General features: G+C 58.0%; 1 protein-coding gene across 3 annotated transcripts in view; it reads left to right on the top strand.

Annotated features, from left to right (window-relative positions):
- GNAO1 (G protein subunit alpha o1) overlaps positions 1 to 14,271 on the top strand; it is a 115,314-nt gene that overhangs the window by 75,896 nt on the left and 25,147 nt on the right. The window lies entirely within an intron of this gene.

The following is a 14,271-nucleotide window of genomic DNA, read 5'->3' as shown; positions in this document are numbered from 1 at the left end:
ACATCGATGATAGAGAAGCATCAGTCGGCTGCCTCCTGCACACCCCCTACTGGGGATCAAGCCCGCAACCTGAGCATGTGCCCTGACCAGGACTCAAACCGGTGACCTCTTGGTTCCTGGGTCCACACTCAACCACGGAGCCACGCCGGCTTTTCCTATTGTGGTGAGGAAATAGGTCTCAAATGTAACATGGCCACCATCCCCTCCTTAGGAGAGCTCTCCGTGCCTTGTTTGGGGGTGAGGGAGCAGCCATGTGAACTGATTCTTTCTTCCCTCGAACCAGGGCGGGTGAGTCTGAGAACCTAAGGGGCTCCCCTCCCTGTAGGAAGGGGACGTCCTAGAACAGGGACTGTTTTTCACTTGAGTTTCCAGGCGGCTGGTAAGTGGTGGATGGAATAAGAATATAAAAGCTTCTTATTTGCAAATGTCTGCATTAACTGTAAGACTGAACTTGATGCAGCCACACTGGCAAAAGGAAATTAAAGGGAGGGAGGGAGGGAGGGAGGGAGGGAGGGAGGGGGGGGAGGGAGGCGGGAGGGAGACAACCTCAGGGAATTCTATCCAGGAGCTGCTCTCGGACCCTGGTGGGACTGAGTCCCAGTGCCTCTCCTGTGACCGGGATGGGGAGGGGAGCAGGCGGAGGCCTCCAGCGCTCTGGCCCCACAGGGAGCCTCTGGATGGGCAGCCTGTCCTCTGACTGCTGTGCGGTTTGCCGTGTGGTTAGCAAAGACACATCCTGTCTTTGCTAAAAATCACCTCCATCCCGGAGGAAAACGCTCAGGTCTCACCTGCGACCGAGCTGTGCGTGTAAAATTCAATGCTGACGCACAGAGTCCTAACTGCACGGCCCAGCGTCCTCCCGGCTCAGGCGCTGGCTCCTCCAGGGGCGGGGGAACTGGGTGACGCAGTGTGTCCGAGGCCGGCCCCGGGGCAGGGAGCTGGGCGCTGGCAGGAGGGCCTGTCCCCAAGCGTCTCCCCAGGGACAGGCTCTGGTTCGGGCCAGAGAGTCGGGGCCGCTGGAAAGAGGGCACTGCCCGCCAGCCTGGCTCCCTTTGAGCCTCACGGTGGGCTGGGGGGCTCACGTGACGTGGGCGCTGCGCTGGCTGCTGGGGACGCGGGATGGGCGCGGTGGGAGGGTGCTGGAGAAAGCAGACCGTCAGCAAACACCGGCTCAGACCCGCAGAGTGGCTGAGGTGGTACGGGCTTCATTCATTTTAGCGGGAACGGCCACCGTGGTAACCAACACTGTGGTTTTTATTGAATGTATTGGGGTGACATTGGTTAATAAAATTACAAAGGTTTGAGGTGCATGATTCTATGACACATCATCTGTCTATTGCACTGTGCTCAGCACCCCAAGTCAAGTCTCCTTCCATCACCATTTGCCCCTCTTTACTCTCTTCTACCTCCCCTCACCCCCTTCCCGTCTGCTAATCCACATACTGTTGTCTGTGTCTATGAGGAGTGTGTTGTGGGTTTTTTGTTTGCTTAATCCCTTCACCTTCTTCCCCTAGCCCTGCACCCCGCGTCCCCCCCCCCCCCCAACAAACAGCCATCATTTATTGAGCACCTACTAGCTGCCAGGCGCCGTGCTGAGCACTTTACATATATCCACTCATTTTAGTCAACTCTGGCCTTCAAGCCCAGAGCAGGAAACGCCTGGTCTGATCTTCAGACCGGGACAGGCCCCGGGCCTTTGCCCTCCGTCTGCCTTTCAGCCGAAGCGAGAGCGCGGTGCTGAGTCTCAGTTAACCAGCCGGCAGGCACAGGGGAATGGCGTGCCTAATTTTTCCAGTTCTCAGAGAACAAAGGGAAAGTACCTGTCATTTCATCGCTAAGTGAGTCAACGTGGGCTGAGTACCGACCACGTGTCGGCTTTGTGCTGAGCCCTCGTGAAGATTCAACGTTATGTGAGACGGGGCCGTCAGGGAGCTGGCCCTGCTCGTGGGCACACAGGGCCCCAGGCTGACTGAGCTCCTCATCCCACAAGCTGGTCATCCCACAAGCTGGTCGGGGAAACTTCCTGCGGGAGGTGAGGCTGGAACTGTCCTCGAAACAGGTGCGGCATGGCAGGTGCAGGGGCGGGTGATGACAGGGACTCGAGCAGGAAGAACTGAGTAGGACCAGAGGAGATTTGATTGACAGGCGAGGCCAGTGGCCAGAACAGAGGCTTAGGGGACGGGCCAGGTGTGGGGAAGGTAGGAGATGGGTCAGGTCCCCATGCGGTGGGCCTGGGGCAGGATGCCAAGGAGTTTGGGTTTTATCCTGCCGGCAGTGGGCAGCCATTGAGAGTTTGAGCTGGGAGGGATGGGTAAACGTGAGCTTTAGTTATCATGATGGCACGTGCAGGGTGGACTAGTGGGGGGAGGGACCAAAGCTGGGTAAGCTATGCTAATTGACCCCCCCTCCCCGCCTCGGGGTCTCGATGGGGGTGGGAAATGCGAGCAGCCAGGGAGTGTGGTGACTGAAGAAAGGGACCTGTGACTGGCTCCTGGGGCCGAAGGATAAGGATCAGGAAACTGAAACTCCAGTGGGACCAGCCCGGATGCCTGGGGACAGGCAGACCGCGGCAGAGAGTCAGGAGACGGGGCCACCCCCGCGGGTGGGGTTTCCCCCTGGGGGGTCTCCGGCTGGGAGTGGTCCCCACGCAGAGGGACTCAGAACTGAAGTCTCTGGCTCCGGCTCCCTGCGGCAGGGCCTGTGCTAAACCATTGGCGTGAATCACCCCATTTACAAGGGGAAAAATGAGGTGCAGCGACCCTAGGTGACTTGCCCGAGGTCACGCAGTACAAAATATATACACGTGGAGGATGGAGACACAGCCCCAATGGAACTACAGTCCTCACGGCTCAGTCCAGAGCAGAGTCCCGGTTAAACGGCTCCGTACCGTCAGGGAAAGCATTAGACCATTCCAAGAATCCCATCTTTTTTCTCTAAGTCTCTCTAAAAACGTGGAAAGGGACCCAAAGCTTCCCACATAGCCCTTCTGTCTTCCTCACGTCTGTCCCACCCCCACTCTCCTGAGCAGCTCACCTCCCCAAGTTCCCCAGTTCCCCGAGACCCTCTCTCTACCCCCAGCCCACAGGGCTTCCCTCTCTTACCCTCTTCCTCCTCCTCCTGTCCCCACCTTTCCCTCCCTCCCCCTTCCACCACTCCTCTCTGCTTATCAGTGGGTCCCTCTCTTCCTCTCCCTCCCTCCCTCCTTCCTCTTTCTTCTTCTCCCCCTCCCTTGTCCTCCTCTCCTTCCTCCCCCCTTCCACTCTCCTCCTCCCTCCTTCTCTAACTCCTTCCCTCCCTCCCTCCCTTCTCACTCTCCAGCTCATTATTATGCAAATTGCCTTAATCTTTTGAAGTGGAGTCTTTCCCTTCCTCCTTCCCCGGCCCCTTCTGCATCACAAAAGCAGAGAGACTGGGCCACCTGCCCCTTAAGGATCTGGGGGACTGGACAATTACAGGGTTAGGAGGCTCACAGAGAAAGTCTGTGAACAGTCCTGGCCCGTGTCAGTACATTTACACACACGCACACGCACATGTGTATACATCAACACCTAAAAATGTGTGCGTGCATATACTAGTACTTGCATATATAAAATACATTGCAAGCTAATGGGATAACAGCAAAGAAAGAGTGCCTTGAGTTTGTGTGAGGTTTTATTCCATTGGAAAGGCTCTTGTTTTCCTCATGTGTGCCTCTGCCGATTTCTCTCACTACGTTCTAAGGTCCAGGAAGCCCAAAATCTAGATCTTATTCGTCTCATACAGTGCCTGACACAGGAAGTAAGGGGACTGAATTCGGTTCCCACTCCTACCACGAGCTCTTTGGAAGGTAAAATTATTTACCTTCCTCAGCCCTCAGTGTTTTCATCTGTAAAATGGGCACGATCTTAACGCCCTCCTCGGTTCTAGGCTGTAAGATTAAATGAGAATGCCTGTGAAGTGCTTAGGAGGATAGTGCCTGACAACAGAGGGTTCTCAGCAATACTCTGGCTCTTGTCCTTTTCACCAATTTATGTAAAATTATCACTACTGATAAAAGTCAGTGAATTACCCTCCACTTGTCTAGTGAGGAATGGGTAAGGTTTTCGGTGCATTTTTCAGGTTAGAAACAGGCACACGGCGCCTAATTGCTTGCCTGGCCTGCACTGGACTACAGAGCCCGGCCGGCTGGAATCGCTGCCCGGTGCGCTTCTGTCCCTCCGAGGGGCTTCGTTAGGAATCCCTCCCCCCCCGGCCCCCCCAGAATGGCAGCTCTTTGGGGAGGCTGCGTCATATTTCACACTTCGCTTCCAGAATGTCATTGGATCTCCTCTGGTCAAAGAAATCTTGTCACTTAAGTCACACCGTGGAGCTCAGAACACTGTCCTTTTTTTGATCATGAAAATATTGCGGTGCCATCTCCACGGCGCCGCGCTGCTCGCCCGGGGGTTTGCACTAACTCTGAAACAGTCAGAAACAAGGATGCTCGCTGGCCTGCGTCCGCCTGCCTTCCCCGGGGCCTGGAGAAGCCTCAGTGGTGGCTGGCAGATCTGACGAGGCGCTGGGGGAGGTGACCCACGAAGCGGCCGTGCCCACACCTGAGGCCAGGAAGAGGTGCCTGCCTGCCGGGCAGCAGCGCGTGCACCTGCCCTGTGCTGGGCACCGGGTACACGGCCAGGGGCAGCCCTCCTCGGCAGCGCGTGCACCTGCCCTGTGCTGGGCACCGGGTACACGGCGAGGGGCAGCCCTCCTCGGCAGCGCGTGCACCTGCCCTGTGCTGGGCACCGGGTACACGGCCAGGGGCAGCCCTCCTCGGCAGCGCGTGCACCTGCCCTGTGCTGGGCACCGGGTACACGGCCAGGGGCAGCCCTCCTCGCCCCTCTGCCTGCCCAGATTCACAGAGCTCGGGACTCCTCCGTTGAAGGCGATCGATTCTGCTGCTCCATTTTGCAGATGGGACAGAACAGGCCCCATCTGGCTCCGATGGGAAAGGGACTCCCTCAGGGGCGATGTGGCCCACCCAGGACTGGAACTGAGGTTTATGAACCAGGGCTCAGCTCTCCCTGCGTCTCACCAGGCTGCCTCAAGTCACCAGCCAACGTGGGGCCTCCTTGTCCCTGTTCCGTTGGTCAGCGCGTCATTTCACAGACACGGAGCACTCGCGCCCCCGCAGACCCTGCCCGGGGCAGCAGGTTGGACACAAAGATAGAAAGAGGTGGGGGTCTCGAGCCTGGGCAGGGAGCAGACACCCCTGGTTTGAGAAGGTGGCCTCCTTGATTCCCATGGCCTCTTACAGCTCTGGGCGAGAGTCTGTGTGTGAGTCACAGGCTGGGTGTGGGTGGATGGCCAAGGTGGTATCTGGGTCCCTTCCCAGCTCAGAGACCCTGCTCCTGGGGGGGGGGGGGGGAGGCAGGTAGTACCACACCCCACCCGTGGGGAGTCGGCGGGGGGGCCTCCCTAGGAAAACCAAAATCTGTCTGCCCCTCCCACAGCCACACACACACACACACACACACACACACGCCCATCTGCTGCTTTCCTCTGCTTCCTCCCCTCCTGTATCTGCAAGCCAGCCCGCAGTGGTCTCGAATCACCGCCAAAGACCCCCTCGGTATGGGTGAGTCAGGACACTTGGGGTTGTAAGTAACAGAGTGGCCCAGGAAAAATCAAGTCAACTGGCCCGTCGATTAAGAAGTCTGGAGCCCTAACCGGTTTGGCTCAGTGGATAGAGCGTCGGCCTGCGGACTGAAGGGTCCCAGGTTCAATTCCGGTCAAGGGCATGTACCTGGGTTGTGGACACATCCTCACTAGGAGGTGTGCAGGAGGCAGCTGATCGATGTTTCTCTCTCATCGATGTTTCTAACTCTCTATCCCTCTCCCTTGCTCTCTGTAAAAAAATCAATTAAAAAATATATATTAAAAAAAAAAAGAAGAAGAAGTCTGGAGGTACAGCTGCAGGCGAGGCCTGATTCGGCAGCTCAGATGACGTCCCGGCTTCTCTTCATCTCTCCCCTCTGTCCCGTTGTGTGGCCTTCGCCGTGGACCCCACAAAATCTCTCCCTCACCTCGCAAGGCGGGGGTTACAGCAGTTCATGTTTTGCGTCCTCCCACCACTCCTGACCTGAGATCCCGAGACAGGGGTGTGCCTGTGTGGTCCTCCCCTGAGCAGCCCCCAGGTCCTGGCGGAGTCCCCCCTCTCCTTGGCCCCTCCTGGGCCACATGCTCTCCCTCAACCAGTCGCTGTGGCCAAGGCAGTGCAGGCTCCAGTGGCCTGAGGGGCTCCTGGGAGGAGAGGGAGTTCCCCCGAGGACATAACCTGTTGGTTTGGGTTCTGGTCGGGGCTCTGTGCATCCCGAGAGCCGCTGCCTGCCCCCTGCCCCAGCTCCTGACCGCAGCCCTTCCTGGGTGTTCTGACCCCTCCTGACCTCTGCTCCCTCCACGCCCAGCCCCGACCTGTTCCTCAGCTGTAAGGTAGGGGTGATTCTACAGCTATGACAGCCAAATGCCACGGACAGGGCGTGCTCGCCATGCACCGTGACCCTCCCAACACGGCAGGACTGTGTTCCACACTGACCCCACAGACCCCGTCTGGCCCAGACGGCCCGCGCTGGGAGTCTGGCTCTCCCTCCCTCCGCCCTCCCTCCTCAGCCCGGCATCTGCACTACCAGACTCCCCTCCCCGATATCGCTGGTCCGAGGTCCCCAGGGCACAGTCCTGAAATAGCTCACTGCCAAATTAGGTCCAGCTTTTCCAGCCCTGTGGGCGCCCCCCACACATACACTTCTTTCCCAGCCCTCTTTCCCCTTCCCAGTGCCCGGTACCAGGCCAGCCGGTCCCCCGATGACCGCTGGCCAAGGAGAGGAAGGCAGCCAGGCTGGGGGTCCACCACTGTTTTCAGGGTCGGCGGCTGTGCACCTGATAGTGAAGGGCCTCCCCCCACCCCCGCCCCAGAGACCACCCACCGCAGGCCCAAGTCCAAGGCTCAGCCGTCAGCCTGGAGCCCAGGTCTGGAACTCTTCCCTCCCCTCTCAGAGAGCCCAGTGCAAGAGCCCAGGGTGTGTCCTCAGAGTGACGCTGCTGCGTGGGGGCGCTGAGGGCACAGGTCAAAGCTGATCCACCTTCTTGAGCTTGGTGACCTCAGACCGGCTCCTTCACTACCTGAGCGCCTCAGTTTCCCTCCTCGGTGTGATGGGGTCGCACGCTCACCGGGGCCCGCACGGTGCTGGCCACTTTCCACACGTTCACCCCCTCGCCCCGCCCCCTCGAGGGCGCCCTGCTTCTCGGCAGGACCCGATTGAGACGTCGACTCCATCACTGTCCTCGTTCTGCAAGGTCCCAGGGCTGTGGACCGGGAGGGAGCCCAGCAGCCTGGCCCAGGTGTGTGCTGTGACCCAGTCCGATGCGGAGGCAGGTCCACCATCTCCATCTCGGCTTTCCCCCAGGAGAGTCCCCTCCGCAGGCCCCGGCCCCGAGCTGGTGCACAGCAATCGCCGATGCGCCCGGGGAAGCAGCCGTGGGCTCTGATGCCGCACTGTGGCCGCTGGCCTGTGGGCAGATGAGGCCAAGGTGCTGACAGCAATGAAGGCCTCGTCTGCCCCCTCCCTGGCTCCTGGGGCTCGCCAGCCCCGGGGTGAGTGGGTGGAGAGACGGCTCCATTGCCACCATCGGGAGCGTGCCGGGGCCCGGGCTTGGGCCCCAAGTCCCGTGGTGTCCGAGCTGGGTGGGGAGAGGAGCCTCGGGCCTGCCCTCTGGAACGAGGCTGCTTCCTCTGGGGAGAGGGGGGGTGGGAAAGCAGCCCCCCCGGCCTGTCTCAGCGGCCACGCAGCCTGGTGGGGAGAGAGGCCGCGGGGCCGTCTGCCCTCACTGTGACCCGCGTTGGAGGGCAGGAGCCAGGGACTGAGCATCGAGGGGCGGGGTGTTGGTCAGGTGGGGGTCCCTGACCCAGAGGAGTGCCAGGCCTCAGCTCAGTGGCAGCGGAACGGGACCCTTCACAGGAAAGCTGGCGCCAGGCCCAGCCCAGCTCCCTCTGCTGTGCGGCCTCCGGCAAGTCCCTGTCCCACAGGTCCTACAGGCTTCTGAGCTGCCCCCTCCAGCCAGCCCCGCCACTTCAGTTCCATAAATCCCAAAACAAACGTCTGTCAGTTCTTCTGGCAGAACTTAATTGCTAAGTTTAGGTGATGGCCAAGCAGAAGGCTCTTCCTTTGTATCCAAAAGGAAAAAAAAACAGGCTGGGGTGGCTCAGTGGTTGAGCATCGACCTATGAACCAGGAGGTCACGGTTTGATTCCCGGTCAGGGCACATGCCAGGGTTGTGGACTTGATCCCCGGTGTGGGGCATTCAGGAGGCAGCCGATCAATGATTCTCTCTCATCATTGATGTTTCTATCTCTCTCCCCCCCCTCTCCCTTCCTCTTTGAAATCAATAAACATATAAAAATTTTTCAAAAATAAAAAGAAACCTGAATTTCAAAGGCAGGGCCTGTGTGTCCTTTGAAGACTGACCTCTCAAGGGGGCGCTGGTGTTCCCGCAGCCGGCAGCCCCGCACTGGAGCCAGCCCCACGGGAGCACCAGTGCGGACGGGCACCCCCGGCCACGAGCCGTGGGGGTGAAGCCAGCAAACGGGGCACAAAAACAGTCAAGTGCTATGTGGCTGCATCTGTGTCAAGGGTCGCCCTGTCTGGGGGCGGCGGGGAGATGACCGGCCACGTGAAGCTGCCAGTTTCGTCCTGATCAATCTGGAAGGCTCCCTGCGTGGTGGGGAGGGGAGGCTGTGGCTCGGTGAGAGTGTGACGGCAGAGCCTCCGGAGCAGGCGGGGGGGCCAGGGGTGCCGCTGGGCCTGTCGCAGACATTAGGTACACCTTTCACTGACCCTCGCCCCGCGCCCCGCACGTGGGCACATGTCCCAGGGCACCACCAGGGCACCTGGAGCTCCCCGACACCCACAGACCGTTGCGTGCTCTCCCCGCCCTGGCCAAGCCCCCGACAGCCGCAGGGCCAGGCCTGCAGAACTAGGGGCTGCTACCCTCCCCTCACAATCCCGGACTGGAGGGATCTGGATGCCGACAAACTGCCCCCCAGGCCCTCTGCCCGGCTGTGGGTCCTGCTGCTCTCTCTCCATCACACTCGGGACTTCCTTATGGCCAAGCTTCCGGCCTACCCAAGTATAAACCCTTTGTTTATCTAGTCCTCTGTCGGTGGGCATCTGAGGGGTCATTCTAGGGGTCGATGTGAATAATAATGCCACTAGAACTCTGACGGGCAAGTTTTTGTGTGGCTACGCATTTTTACATTTTTACTTCTCTTGGTAGATACCCAGGAGTGGAATTGCTAGGTCATATGGTAAGGGTGTGTTAACTTTATGAGAAACTTCCAAACTACATTCCAAAGTGGTTGTGTCTGTGTGTGTGTTTTTTGAAAATATATTTTTTCTCCTTGAGAGGGACAGAGAGATAGAAACATCAATGATGAGAGAGAATCATGGATCGCCTGCGTCCTGCACGCCCCCTACTGGGGATTGAGCCCACAACATAGGCATGTGCCCTTGACCGGAATCAAACCCGGGACTCTATCCACTGAGCCAAACCAGCTTGGGCAAGTGTTGTACTATTTAGAACGTATGAGTGCCCCTGCCGTCCCACGCTGTCATCAACACGTAGACTCGTCCTATTCCTGTTTGCATGGAGTGATACTCCATCCTGCTTTGAGCTTGCACTTCCCCGATGACCAGTGATATTTAGCAAGTTTTGAATGTGCCTTTTGGCCATGTGTATATCTTCTCTTGTAAAGTATCTGCATGCGTTTTTCATTCTTTCATATATATATATTTTATTGACTTCAGAGAGGAAGGGTGAGGGAGAGAGAGATAGAAACATCAGTGATGAGAGAGAATCATTGATTGGCTGCCTCTTGCACACCCCCTACTGTGGATCGAGCCCGACCCTTGGCCAGAATCGAACCTGGAACCTTCTGGTCCGCAGGCTGATGCTCAATCCATTGAGCCAAACCAGCTAGGGCTCATTCTTTCTTTTTAATGGGTTGTGAGAGGTGGTTTTTTGAGATACATCCTGGATACACGTTCTTTGTCAGATACACGTGTGGTGAATACCTTCTCCAGTCTATGGCCCGCCTTTACCAGGGACGTTTTTAAGTCGGTGAGCTAATGAATGTCGATTTGTTGGCTCTCGAGCTTCCATCCCTGCGTGTGGGGACCCCTTTCTCGTTATTTCTCTTTGGCTGCGAGATGTTTCTCTCTGCAGGGAGAGAGGTTGTGTTCATTAGGGGGTGAGCTTCTGGACTCTGGGCTCTGACCGTCCTGGTTCCAAGCCCCAGCTCCACAGCTCAGAGTGGGCAGCCCCTTCACCTCTGCCCCAACAGCTCTCATTTCTGGTTTGTAAAATGGGGACCAAAATGATCATCTCCGTAGGCTGCTGTGAAGACTAAATTAAATGATGACTGTTAAGCACCGAGCAAGGGCTCGCAAAAGCTGAGCTGGACCTGTTAGCGCCTGGGTGCCCATGTCCGTCAGCACCCCAGCCCCAACCCGTGCAGAGCCAGGCCGCACAGAGCAATTCTTCTGCCTTCCTGCTTTATGTTGAAAACTCCTCCTTCCTCAAAGTAGCTCAGGGCAAAGACCTTGGACTCCTCCTGCCTCTCCTGGGCCCCACTTCCTTTCCAGAATGGCTTTGGCCCCTATGGCTTCCCAGTCTCTGCGCAGGCCCTGCCCCACAGGCCTCCTCACTCCCTACCCACACGGTCTCCCTGCCTCCTGCCTCCCCATCTTCCCCCTGCGTGCCTCGGCCACCATTGCTAAAGGATTCAGAAACACAGGGCTCCTGGGGTGAGTGTTGCGGGGAGACCCCTTGGCCAGGGCAGGCTCTGCTGTCGCCGGCTCCTCTGGTTATAAATGCCGGGCTCTCGCCTTAGCCCACCAGCAGTCAGCGCCCCTCCCCGACCTTCCAGAGCTGCCTGGCCGTCCTTGCTGGAGCCAGGCCTTTCCTCGGCCTTTGGCAAGACCCATTCCTTTGATACGTGATCAGAAAATTCAATTATAAAACCAATTACTGATTTCCTGAGCTTTACAAGGAAGACATGAACGTTTGATTAAGTTTGAATTCCTGTTTGGTTGTTGATTGTCGGCCAAGGCCCAATGGGCTTGTGGGAAATTTTTATTGTTGATTCTGTTTGGTTTTGTGGCTGTGCTCTTGGTGGGGGGAGGGGTTAAGGCACACTGATTTTGTGTTGTGGGGTTCCCCCCCACCACCAACTTGCTGAATGGCCGCTCCCCTGTTGTGATGCATGAGATGTAAATCCCCCAAAGACCCGTTGCCAGGGTGAGGGGCTGGGGAATTGAGCTCAGCTAAACAGAGGCCTTCGGCCTTGCAGGCGGAGCGTGCGTTTCCCAGGCGGAGCTGAGCTGCAGCCGGTGGCCAAGGCTGCGTTCAAGGGCGCCTGCACAAACAGGGCTGCTGAGGTGGTCCCTGGTCGCGCGGGAGCAGCTTCAGCAGTGGACTGGGCTCCGGCTGCCCCAGCCCCTGCCCGGGGAACAGGCAAACAGCTGTGGAGGTCAAGGATCCAGGGGTCAAAAGACCAGAACCCCTCAGGTGCCTGTTACCTCTCCCCCCAACCTGCTGGGCCCCAGCGGCCCGGGCCCAGGGCAGTGGGGACAGGAAAGCACACCTTTGTCTGCAGCCAGAGCGCCTTGCTTTGGGGGAGGTTTCTGGGAAACTGAGCAGAAGCTGTGATGGGATCTCAGGGCTCCAGGCCAGAGTCTGATTTGGTTCTGGGACCCACGTGTCTTCTCTCGGAATAAAATGAGACACCCCGGTTCTTTGGAAGCTGTTGCCACCCCAGAACTCCTCCTACAAGGGGCACATTACCCAAGAGTGGTGCCGGGCCCCTCACAGTGCGTCCCCCAGGCCTAACCCCCAGGCGGGGACGGAGCCCTCTGAGTGTGAACGGCTTTTAAAACATCTCTAGGTCCTGGTTAAAGGACCGAGGCCTGTGAGGAATTAGCCGTCACCTCACTGAGAAAACAGCCCTTTGGGATGGACAAGGGATCCCTGTGCCAGGGTGGGGTCAGATTAAGTCCACCTGCTTCCCAGCTCAGTCAAGGGCGACCCCTCTCTCCAGGAAACACTCACACCTGCCCCTCACCCACATAGCAGCCTCCCCAACGGGCCCACCTTGACCCCCAGTTGCAGAGCTCACACCGCCGGAGAGTGCCGATTCTGCTCTTGGACCTGGGACTCACCAGTCCCACCCAAGCCCGTCTCCTCTGCAGACACAGGCCGGCCTGCACACCTGCTCTGCTTGGTCAGCTTGTTCGCTTGCGTGTTTGTTTCTGTAGGGGAGCATTTTCCGTAAGCTTGGGATTTGGGTTGTTTCCTATTCGTTTATTTTTTTTAATGAAAGTTACATCTTCCTGGTGGAGTTGCATTAGGAAATTCTGGGTTAGTCATCTGGGCCAGATTGACAAGTCACCAGGCAATGCTGGGCAGAGTACTTTACCCTTCTTACAAATTCAGGGTGTGTTTTTTGTTGTTGTTTTAATATATTTTATTGATTTTTTACAGAGAGGAAGGGAGAGGGGTAGAGAGTCAGAAACATCGATGAGAGAGAAACATCGATCAGCTGCCTCCTGCACACCCCCTATTGGGGATGTGCCTGCAGCCAAGGTACATGCCCTTGACCGGAATCGAACCTGGGACCTTTCAGTCCGCAGGCCGACGCTCTATCCACTGAGCCAAACCAGCTAGGGCCAAATTCAGGTTTTGCTGAATTTGAGGAGAGGGCTTTGTGACGATGGGAAAATGTGTGCAGCTGGGCTGGGCCCGGCGGATTCCCTCCTTTATGGAGAACTAGATAATTTTTTTTAAAAATAAGTTCTCTCTGTGCAGGACGATTTTGTCCTAGGTGCAAACACGAGGTGGTATGCGAAGAGAGGGGCGGGAGGAACCCAGGCTGGGGTCCAGGCCTTGGCGCCCCACGTTGGGGGAGGGCTCCTGAAGCAGGTGCCTGGAGAGACTCACGGCCACTCCCGCCCTCCTGCACTTCTGGGTGACAGCGATGACAGCGGGGAAGTAACAGCTCCCCTCGTATGGAGCACACGCAGGCCGGGCTCCGTGGCGCTGCTGAGTCTCGGGCACATTCTCCATCACAAGAGGGATGTGTTTCTTTTCCTACGAAGCCAGAAAGCAAGCACGCAGCCCGTCTAGCTCATGGTGCCCAGAGAGAACAAGGCCAGAGGGTGGGCGCTGGAGTGTGTCCTGAGCCAAGTAAAGAAACATGACACGCACAAGGCCAGGGGTCTTCCACGGGTTGGGCAGAGATGGCGAAAGCAGGACAGAAAGGACCGAGGTTTGGCAAAGCTTGCCCGATCCCTGTGAGCTCCGTAAGTAATCGGGTTGGACTCGTTTTACAGATGAGGAAACCGAGGCTCAGAAAGGTTGCGTGACTTGCCCTGGGGCACACAGCTGATAGGGGGCAGAGCCAGGACCCAGCCCCAGGCCTGCCTGACCCCAAAGGCAGGTCAGCGGCCCCAGCAAGGCCCGGAGCCCAGAGCCCGGGCGGACACGCTCACCTTCCCGCTCCAGGCGCAGCCCCCAGTGCTGGCGGGGGACGGGGGCGGGGGGCGGCGGGGGCCCGGCCAGCCTTCCCAGGTCTCCCGGAGAAGGAAGGCTTTGCTGGCTCCTTACTGAAGGGTGAAATGGGAGCAAATCCGCGCTGGAGAGGTGGGGCCCTGGGCCTGATTCCTCCCATCAGCTGCTTCGAATTCTCTCAGATAGAGGCCTTTCCAGAAGGGCCTGGCGTGACGTCCGCACGTGACTGAGGAGCGGCTACTGCCCAGCGCTCACCGTTTACCGAGCACCCTCCCCAGTCAGCTGCACCCACCCCCAAAGGCCCTCCTCTCCTTCCTCCCGGGCCTCTCCCCGCCTTCCTCTCTCCCTTCCTTTCTTGTCTCTGAATCACTTTTTCCAACAAGCTGTCGACTCAGGGTGCCGAATAACTCCCTGAATGATTTCGGAAAGCCTCCCTCTGACCACGGAAGCCTGGGCGTTGGAGGCATATTTAGATCTATGTTTATATTTATATTTATATCAGAATATTACTAACTAAGTCGGCATGGGGAGCGCCAGGCATGGGAGCTGCTAGCGGAAGCCCCTGGGAGGAGTAGGCCTCACAGAACCTACAGCGTCGAGAAGAGAAGCAGGCTGAGAAGTAAACCAGGAGAGGCAGAGTGGTCACGCCAGGCAGGTGACTTAAACGGGTGCAGGAATGGGTGGCCGCCGGAAGCC

The sequence above is a fragment of the Eptesicus fuscus genome, chromosome 21, assembly GCF_027574615.1.
Source record: "Eptesicus fuscus isolate TK198812 chromosome 21, DD_ASM_mEF_20220401, whole genome shotgun sequence".
Classification (NCBI taxonomy): Eukaryota; Metazoa; Chordata; class Mammalia; order Chiroptera; family Vespertilionidae; genus Eptesicus; species Eptesicus fuscus.
Note: the sequence above shows the minus strand (reverse complement) of the source record. Positions and strands in the feature narration are given on the sequence as shown.